The sequence below is a fragment of the Mytilus edulis genome, chromosome 9 (genome assembly GCF_963676685.1).
Source record: "Mytilus edulis chromosome 9, xbMytEdul2.2, whole genome shotgun sequence".
NCBI classification, from domain to species: domain Eukaryota; kingdom Metazoa; phylum Mollusca; class Bivalvia; order Mytilida; family Mytilidae; genus Mytilus; species Mytilus edulis.
The window spans coordinates 58,609,696-58,620,715 of NC_092352.1; the positions used below are offsets into that span (position 1 = coordinate 58,609,696).

The window sequence follows — 11,020 nt, forward strand, 5'->3', positions numbered from 1 at the left end:
TGACTAGAGTAAAACAAACAGGAAAACAAACGGTATAATCTATATAAAAAATGAAAAAACGAGAAACACATATGAACTGCACGTCCATAGCCTAATACATCGGATGATCAGACTCTTGAAAGACTAAGATATCAGAAAAGACCCCCATATCAGAGATTTTTATATGTAAATGTATTTGGTAATTCAAAATGATGTATGGTGGCATATATATATATATATATATTTGATGAAAACATGCAAGCGCAGATGAATCCATAAAAAATACATTTAATTGATAATCTTTACCTGTTGATTTGAGTCCATACCACTTCCTCTGTTAGCATTTTATTTTAACTTTCTTTTTGTGTCTCTTTTTAGTAAATGTCCTCCTACTAGTAAGTTAATTGAGGCATGTTTGTACCTCATCATCGTAGTCAGTAACGGTAAACAATTAAATGACTGATTACAGCTGCGCGAATATCATATACTGATAATCTATGAATATTTAAAGATTAATTTAAAGATCATTGTACAAGTATACTATATTTACTTATTTTTGGTGTGCTATCTATTGTTTTGAAAACTAAAAAAACCCAACTTTAAAAAAATTAAAGATTAGAAAGACAAGATCTACAAAAAAAATGTGGAAAGTCCTTAATACCATATCCTTATTTACTGAATTTACCCCTATAATACATATACAGAAACTGCATGAGTACCAGATTAACAAAAAGAGATTTTAGTCATGAATTAAGCTTGGGAATAATTTTTGGAAGTTTTCATAAGAGTACTTATTTCACTGAGCGCTATTTAAAAAAAAAAGACATATGATTTAAAAAGCTTACAATTAATCTTACTTTTGATAAAATTTGCTGATAACATTTCCCAATTTAAGCATGACAAATATATAAGTTGCTTAAGGCAAAAAAGACATTACAGGATAAGATGCCTTAGTGCCCATATTTATCATATGTCACTTCTTTTCTTCTGTTTGTCAAATTAACTAGATTTTCGTACTTTCAAAAATAACTCATGTGTTTAATGGGAGATAACTCTAATTCATGAAGACGATTTTTTGATAACTTTTGTTGTTATTTACAATTATTTTAGTTTGTTTCACATAACATACAGAAACCGATAAATAGGGCAACATAATTTTTACTGCCACAAAGTACTCGTATAAAATTCCTTTTTTTTCACTAAATCAATTATATACTACTAAGGATTTGTATAGTAAGATCTTACTAAACAAATCCACAAATAGTAAGATCTTACTATACAAACCCACAAAGAGTAAGATCTTACTTTACAAAAACTTGATACTTCATGATAAGGAATTTATAAATACATTAAAAAATTATAAGACAAGTGAGATAACTGAAAAACCATTTAGAAATGTAATTTTCTTTTTGAATGAATTGATCTCCCCTTTCTTCTGACATTTCAAAGCCGTATTTCGCTTTTGCGTAAATTAATTCACATTTTATTCAGTAAAAATTACCTCCAGGGTTAATTTTCAATTGACAAATCTTGCAGGACACTTTATTTCTTTTATTATAATTGTGCATGGTTGAAGCATTTAACTCTAGTCTCAACTATGATAGTACTTATAGTAGCAATCTTTAAGGGTGTAACCCTTTACCACATGTCGAAAATAAGAATAGATTTGCATCAACATCTATAATTGCAATAGGAATTGCATTTTACTTAGTTTCAGTATTAAGCAATTGAAAATTCAAAATCAATGTATTTTCTTGTTTTGTTTTGCTCTAATATGACAAATGGTAACACAAATAAAAGTGAGTGTATTGTCGCCCTTTAAGGTTTTCACTTATCTTTTGATGGAATTTTACTTAGTTTCAGTATTCAGCAATTTCATATTTAAAACAAATTTGTATATCTTGTTTTGTTAACTAAATGTTGAGTATTTTTTAGGACTAGATTGTAAAAAGTTAAAGACGTATTTTCTGAAAGATTTCTAATACCATTAGAGGGAACTGATACACACTTTGAGTTGGAGGTTAGTTTATAATTGATACCATTGTAGGGAACTGATACACACTTCCAGTTGAAGGTAAGTTTATAATTGATACCATTGAAGGGAACTGATACACACTTCCAGTTGGAGGTAAGTTTATAATTGATACCATTGGAGGGAACTGATACACACTTTAATTTAGAGGTAAGTTTATATTTGATACCTTTGGGGGAAACTGATACACACTTCCAGTTGGAGGTAAGTTTATAATTGACACCATTGGTGGTACTGACACACAATTCCAGTTGAATGTAAGTTTATAATTGATATCATTGGAGGGAACTGATACACACTTCCAGTTGAAGGTAAGTTTGTAATTGATACCATTAGAGGGAACGGATACACACTCTCAGTTTGAGGTAAGATTATAATTGATACCATTGGAGGGAACTGATATACTTTTCATGTTGGAGTTAAGTTCATAATTGATACCATTGGAGGGTACTGATTCACACTTCCAGTTGGAGGTAAGTTTATAATTGATACCATTGAAGGGTACTGATACACACTTCAAAATTCAATTCCAGTTCGAGGTAAATTTATAATTGACACCATTGGAGGGTACTGATACACACTTCTAGTTGGAGGTAAGTTAAATAATTGACACCATTGGTGGGTACTGTTACACACTTCGAGTTGGAGGTAAGTTTATATATTGATGACATAGAAGAGAGAGGATTCAGGATTTCTGCAATATGATGAATATTTACTATTATTAAAATTTAATCAGTACTTGGACTACAAATCAAGTATTTTAATTGGATGGCTTCATAGTCCGAGTACTCGAAAAAAAAAAGTTTGACTAAAAGGCCTGTCCTTTTCCTTAATCATGTTAAGTCATTGTAGTTACTTAAGCAACAAACTTACCTTTTAACAGGTCGAACATTCTACTGTGAAGAAAAGAAAAGTGATTATTCTAAACAATCTACAGTGTAAATGTTGTCCATAATTGCATAGCATAATATTTTATCTTTTCCAAAATAGATTAAATAATGATTGATCAGGGATGCAGACTAGCATGGGCCTAGTTGCCAAAACCCTTTAAATAAGTCTAGGATAATAAATTTCATCTGTTGTATAAGCCAGATCGGCTACTGGAAATTTCTTCTCATTTCCATTGGTTCATAGTCCAAGGCTTCAAAGAAGCTTAAAATTGACAACCAATAAGAATAACTCTACCCAAACCCTGTCTACCTGACTGCTTAACATAAAGCGGTTTTAAACAATATCTTATCTATATATTATGTATATAAACGTAAGACTAATTTCTCTTATGAAAGGTTATTTTTATGCTGTGTAGTTAGTAATTGCAGATGCAACTTCAAAGAACACATGATTGGTCTGTGTACCAATCCTTAATAATTTTTTAGGTACATCATTTACATATAGGAAGATATGTTGAAATGGTGAAGACTGGGGACTTCCATGATTACTTAGACATTGTACATGAAGTCGCACAATTTGATAGTCACCAATGATAAACACCCATATAATATAAGATTTGAGTGTGATTGTCAATTAGACAATTTTTCACCATGAATAACAAGAAACCAGAAAGTGAAGCAGTAACCATGTGTTTTATATTTGAAAATTAATATTCCCAGCACTGAAATGTTTGTTTGAGGAAAATAATGAACTCAAGATTATTCATTAATTACTAGGATTTATATATAAAAAAAGAGTTTAGAAAGAACTTCCCAGCCAAAATATTTGCTGCAGATATATGTTATCAGTTATTTTCAGTATAAAATCAGCTAAGCTACATAAAAAGTCAACAAGGAAGATCTATTTATTCCGTATAAGACAAATTCACAAATACTCAGTCGGCAAGAAAAAAAAACAATACTAAAAATATGTTTAAAATGCATACTTTTTGTTTCTATCTAGTCAAAAGTCTTGCATACAATATAAAATTATTTTAAAACTTCTCTTATGATTTAAGGCGATGTAGCTGTCAAAAGACCGTCTGCTGATTTCGATGTATTCAACCCAAGTCGTGTAATCCATGCTACAGCAGCATTTGCTACCAGGAGGTAAAACATCTTTATTGATATAAATGCTTGGTTTGGTGTGAGCAAAGGATCCTCGATGAAGACTATAATTTGACCTATAATGGTTTACTTTTACAAATTGTGATTTGTTTCATTGTCACTCATACCATATATTATTATATCAGAAAACAGAAAATCTTATTTATGATAATAATGATTTTAAATGATAGAACTTCTTCAGGTCATCTTGTTACTGAAAGTTAATGCGTGAATTGTATACATCTTATCGCGCATTGAAAACATGCACTGCTTGACCCAAGAATGCCTATTAAACTTTTGATGTCGTACAGTAACCATTTTTATACCAGCGCAAATATGTTTTTGGGATCTTATAATGGTATGACATCGTCGTCTGCGGTATCTGCGTCGTCCGAAAACACATTTGTTTCCGGACAATAACTTTAGTTTAAGTGAAAGGATCTCTATGAAGGAAGGTTCAATACCATAAAAGGAAGGTTGGGATTCATTTTGGGGATGATGGTCCAAACCGTTAAGAATAAGGGGCCGAAAAGGTGCCCCAAAAAGCAATTATCTAGTTTCAGGACCATAACTTGTCTATAAGTATTTCAATTGCTCTAAAATTGCACCACAATGTTTAATACCACAAGTAGAAGGTTGTGATTTATTTAAAGGGTTATGGGCAAACAGTTGAGGAATAAAGGGCAAAAAAGTGGCAAAAAACAAGCATTTTTCTAGTTTCCGGACAATAACTTGTATGTAAGTGTATGGATCTCTTTGACACTGTACCACAAGGTTCCATATAATAAAGGGAAGGCTGAGATTGAGTTTGTGGATAATTTCTCCAAACATGTAGGAGTTAGGGGCAGAAAAGGGGCCAAACAGAAGCATTTTCTAGTTTCGAGACAATAACTTGTGTTTAAGTTAATGGATCCCTCTGTAATTATATTACAAGGTTCCATACTACAAAGGAAAGGCAAGGATTGAGTTTTGGGGTTATTGCTCCAAGAGGGGTTTCAAGAAGTTGGGGTGGTTTTTTGTTTACAATTCTTTTAAGGGATTCATATTTCCTTTTTATTTTTATTTTTTCAAATTTCAAATTTTTTGAAAGTTTCAAGAAGAAATCTTTCATTGCACAGTGCTGCGCAATAGATTTGTAAGATTTTTTTTATCTCATTTATTTTGTGTCAGAAACCTATACTATGTTACAAATTTGATCACAATCCAAATTAAGACAGTATCACGGTTGAATATTGTGTCCAAATTTGCCCCAACTGTTCAGGGTTCGACCTCTGCGGTCGAATCAGACTGTGCCCAGCGAAGCTTGCAATCCATTGTGGTGTCAGATATTTTCTATTGTGATGATAAAATGTATGGGAACCTTTGTTATTCCAGAAATGGTGAACAAATAACAATACAGTGTATTAAATATGGATTGTGTAGTAATGCTGTAAGAAGGAAGAAAAAATGAAGACATGAAAATAAATTGTATATGTACTATGTACACTTACATCACGAAAATAAAAGAAAATCCTGTAGTCATGAAGTAGGCTATAAAAGGACTGAAGGTAAAATAAAGTGTCCATCAAAAATAAGTTGGCCTTCAGTAAAAAGGATCATTCAACTGATTTTTGAGATCCAATGTGAAAGGTCATATTTTTTTTATTAGGTTTAAATAGTTGACACCTATGTTGTTAACAGTATACATTTCTAATCATCAGAATTCCACTTCAGTCATTCACATTTTATAGAAAGTTAAAAGTAATAAATAAGTCTTCATATAACAATGGGACGACAAACTTTATGATATTAGTTGAGTAAAAGGTATATGTCCAATTACAAGTGAACTTAGAGTGACAATGAACTGGTTTCTACTTTCTAACAGACAGCTCTAAACTTTTTGATTACAGTAGGTCTGTGGTTTAGTTAGTACGTATGGTAAGTTGCAGGTAGTTAATGAAGGGATTACATCAAAGCCATTGACTACTGACAATACAGACATTATTGCGTGCAGTTATTATTGCAATCATTCAAGAATGATCGAACATAATGCGAGTTTAATTATTGTTACATTTGCTATTTAGTAAAAATATGCATAAAACTAAAAAGTAAAAAAGAAGATGTGGTATGATTGCCAATGAGACAACTATCCACAAAAGACCAAAATGACACAGACATTAACAACTATAGGTCAACGTACGGCCTTCAACAATGAGTAAAACCCATACCGCATAGTCAGCTATAAAAGGTCCCGATAAAACAATGTAAAACAATTCAAACGAGAAAACTAACGGCCTTATTTATGTAAAAAAATGAACGAAAAACAAATATGTAACACATAAACAAACGACAACCACTGAATAACAGGCTCCTGACTTGGGACAGACACATACATAAATAATGTGGCGGGGTTAAACATGTTAGCGAGATCCCAACCCTCCCCCTAACCTGGGACAGTGGTATAACAGTACAACATAAGAACGAACTATAAAAATCAGTTGCAAAAGGCTTAACTCATCAGGTGGACAAAATATTAGTGGAAAAGTCTATTTTTAGTTATAAGAATGCAAGATCTTAGTATTGCGATAATCACCCAGTCACATTATTCGCATTTATTTCTGAATTGACAGGAATCAGATTGAACTATTACTTGTTACTCTGTAAAGTATATTTGAGACAATGCAGATTACTGTAAATTTTACTTTTAAACTCTTAAAAAGTTTAAGATGAAGAGCTCTCTTTTTAGAATTGGAAAAAAAATGCATTTACCAATATCATAATTGAAACAATGTTATAAATGTAATGTCTGAATTTTCAATCAAAATTGTAAAGATTTGTTTTAACTATGGTTTGTTTGTATCTATAGGCCAAGGTCATGCATGGCCTTGGGAGCAATAAAGGAAAGCAGCCACATTTGACCAGCTAGAGATTCCATTTCCGATTCAACATCCAGCCAGCATAGCTATTGCTATATACAACAGGTATGTAAATATGTGACACGCTTCTAAATCTACACATTGTTCAGTGAAGTTGTATTATGCATCTTCTCGCCATTTTTACCCGTTCAAAGAAGAAGGGTTATTGATAAAATCTATGAGATTGGATATTTAAAAATATATACATTGTAGATAAACAGATTTGAAAAGAGGTCGCATATGATATTGATGAAAATTGATTTTATATCTTTGATTTAGTTGTAACTATACAAAAACAACACAATTTAGTTTTAATTTTAAGTGAGCAACCTTAGATTACTTATTTATTTGAAATAATTCAATGTATAACTTAAATCAAATATTGGTTATAACAGAATTTAGTCTCATAATTTACCTATTCCACTTGTTACACCTCGCAAATTTAAAGATAACTTCATCAGATTCTTATTTTCTTTAATTCAGAGAACATGACCAGAATTCAATAAACTATGATGACTATTACTGTCAGAGGAGTATCGGAACTACAAAAGAGGTACCGTATATGGGTGATCCCATATCTAATGATTTTTCCGAAGTAGAACTCACAGACAACACTATTGAAAACGAAACCCCTGCAAAAAAGCTAATGTAGTTCCTATATACACATAGCACAACAAGAACGGTCATTTTCAGCAAAAAACATGGCCGTTAGTCATATTTCAGTAAATGAAGTAAACGTAGTTTACCAATATCAACGGCAGCACCGGTAGAAACACTGACCGAGGGATATGTTGTGGTGAACTACCAATACAAGAGTGATGTTGCGGTGAACGACGAAGGTGACATTGTTGTGAATACTTTAGACAAAAGTGATGTTGTGGAAAGAGTTTGTTTCGAAGACAAACAACGGGAGACAAGTTGTGCAATAGACATAACAGACATACCAGATGCTGATGCATAATTAACTTGGTAGAAAATAATCAGAGGAATTAAACTTCTTGGTTAATAATCATGGGGAGATAACTTACAATAGATTAACTCCTTTTTGATCTGAAATGGAAATAAAATCTTCCTAATATGTTCTTATTTGTGGTGGCCCAAACCAACATTTCATACATTACCAATAATGTCAATAATTTCTGTCTTTGCGAAAAAGACTCATACCATTTCAGTATTTTTCACCTAAGTCTGTCTATCTCTCTGTGTGTGTGTATATTGTCATTCATAGTGCTTTGAAGTCTTAAGCTCTTCTGGTGCCACGGCTTCTAAAACAGATCATGTTTAATTGTTTAAATAGTGCAAAATACATTGCAGTTCTAGGTTTATATAAAAAGCAAAGTGAGCAACTTTGACAAAAAAAACGGCAGGATGTAAATATATGTAATTTGACTGTTTTGCAGACGACACAGTAAGCGTCTCCTAGTTACATGCATCACCAGCCATGCGAATTCACACTCAGTCATCATCTCATAATTATGAATAGGACTCAATCGGTGAAATTACGGATTACATGACTTTGCTTGGGTCTTTAAAAAAATGTAAAACCACGAAAACATTTCGCTATGGACTTAAGACATTGCCATACCGTACCAGTCAAACTATTTGTGATGTAGGCTTAAAAGACAATAACAACCAAAACCAAGAAGTAAACAAAGACTCATATAACAAAAAGACATTTACATCAACAGTTATAAATAATAAATAAGAAACAACTCCACTAAAAACCATGAGTGAAATCAGGTGTTCCGGAAGGGTAAGCATTTCCTGCACCGTATACGGCACCTGTCGTGTTATTTCTTTGTCCAGTTCGGTAATGATGGAAGGTTATTATGACTGAGGAAGAATATCAGATATGATTTCTAACACACTTTTGTCATAATGGTCAAACAGCTCATGATGGTGACCGTAATATATCTTGAGTGATGACCTTAATTTGATTGATTCATAGCCCTGTCTTCGCAACTTTTGAGACAGCAGTACTCCTCGTTCAACAAAATCAACGTACTTTGAGCTAGCTCTAAAGTAACGTATCAATTGAGACGCATATACTCCATATGCTGGCGCCGCTTGGATGTTGATACACAGAAATGGAAAGTTGACTATAGGAAACTTAAAATCATCGCGTTTGTCATAAATTTTGTATTCAACCTACCATCAGTAGTCATTTCGAGAAAAAGGTATAATTATGTAGCAGATTTATATGTGTCGGTAGTATCTTTAATTTCAAGTTCACTTGGATATATTAATGTAAGTGATCACTGAATCTATTATTATTAAGATACAGTACATAATCAATATACCGAAAGGTGAAATTAAAAGACTGGACTAATTTCTTTTATCCTTTCTGTACAAGCCCTTGGAAAAATTCTGCTTCATATGAATACAAAAACAAATGAGAGGAGCGCAGTTGATACCCATTGGGATTCCAATAGTCTATAAAACTTATTTAGTGCCGATTCTAGTCAATCTTCCAAATAACTCTATTGAAACAGTTTATGTGTAAGAAGTGCAGATCTGTTAATTAATTCCGTATCGGGTTAACATGCAGGAGCGTAATGTACAATCTTCGGAAAACTGTTATCCCCATATTGAACTGAATTTTAGTTTGATTTAACTTCTTTATGTTGCTCTTATTTGACCGAGTACCAGAATGTCGGTCTTGACCGTAGAGTAGTCAAAAGTACAAAACATAACATTGGTCAATTATTGACTTGCAACCCAACGTTACATTAAAAATGTTTTATAACGATACTTTGACAAAATAAAAACAAAATAACTGCTTACAGCAAAATCTTATTTCAGAATTCTTTAAAGAATATAACCAGGAATCATAGCTCATCCTTTAATAATTTTTCCAACACTACAACTGAAGATGTGAAGAATTATACATGTTATCACGGCATTTAATTTTATTAATATCTATTCCATTCGATTTTGACTATTATGTTTATATCAATATTTATTTCGGTTTATGCACTATAAATTCTTATTAAAAAAAAGGTTTCATGTCCTGCAAAATTGTTCTCACGGAAGTTTTTATCATAAAATACCTGTAAATTGTAAAATTTGTATAGATTTCTATATATCAGAATGAAGTACGTTATTTTAAGGTGCGATTGAAAATCTTAAAGTTCAAGTGTACCTGATGAAATTAAAGTTCATAAGATTATACATCTGTTATAAACTAACATGCTCTGTTTTTAAATCCTTGTAATGCATTTTAAGAACGTTGTATTCACTTTTTTTTTTAAAGTACAAATATTGATTAAATCTAACTTTAATTTAAAACTAAATTTTAATCTTAATAGGGAAATATTTATGTTTTATCTTCTTGACGTATATAAAATAGGGTAAAATATGTCCCTATCATTTTATAAAAATCATGCATACAGATTTTGTAGCAAATAATAACTTGAGATAATGTTTCAGTGTGATATTTTTTTTTTTTTTTTTTTTAATTTTTTATAGTAGTGACATTTTACCTCTGTCCTAGATAATACTTGCATTAAGTGATGCATTGAGAATATGATTTTTCGATTTTTTCGGGTCCTTTTAGGATCAGAAAGTACTCTGAATTTACCAAATGACATCATTCAGATGTCTATTACATGTTAGTCTGTCAGACATCAGATTCTGTTTTGATTTTGTCTTACATATTTTTATTAGGATAAAACTGCTAAATGTATTCTGCTTTTGGAAACTATTTTAGATACGCAGACGAAGGTATTTCACAAATATGTTATTGTGTGAAAAGAACTTTTAAGGAATTAGCTCGTATATATTTTGTTCAAAAGCTGTAAGATGGCAATTTAAGGTCAATTACTTCATTTTAAACATATGTATGACATAAAATATTCAATTATCAATAAAGCGTCCTTTAAAAGACCAGCAATTTTACCATGTTAAAACTTTTGAACAAATATATGGCTCTGAACATAGTCATCATTTGTTGATATTTTGAGAGGGCGATTGATCACGGTGTCTACAGCTTAGAAGGGTAGCACAGGTTGCGAGATGTTTTGAGTGATTTACATGAAAACTACCGTAGAATTGGGCAATCATGCACCCAATGATACATC

At 31.7% G+C, this 11,020-nt stretch overlaps 1 protein-coding gene across 2 annotated transcripts in view; it reads right to left on the reverse strand.

Moving 5' to 3' along the window:
- LOC139488649 (uncharacterized) overlaps positions 1-417 on the reverse strand; it is a 103,490-nt gene extending 103,073 nt beyond the window's left edge. For both annotated transcript variants that reach the window (XR_011656057.1, XM_071274441.1), the window contains exon 1: positions 286-417. The gene's annotated coding sequence lies outside the window, so the exon portion shown is untranslated. The remainder of the gene's footprint in view (positions 1-285) is intronic.
- Between the last annotated feature and the right edge of the window lie 10,603 nt (positions 418-11,020).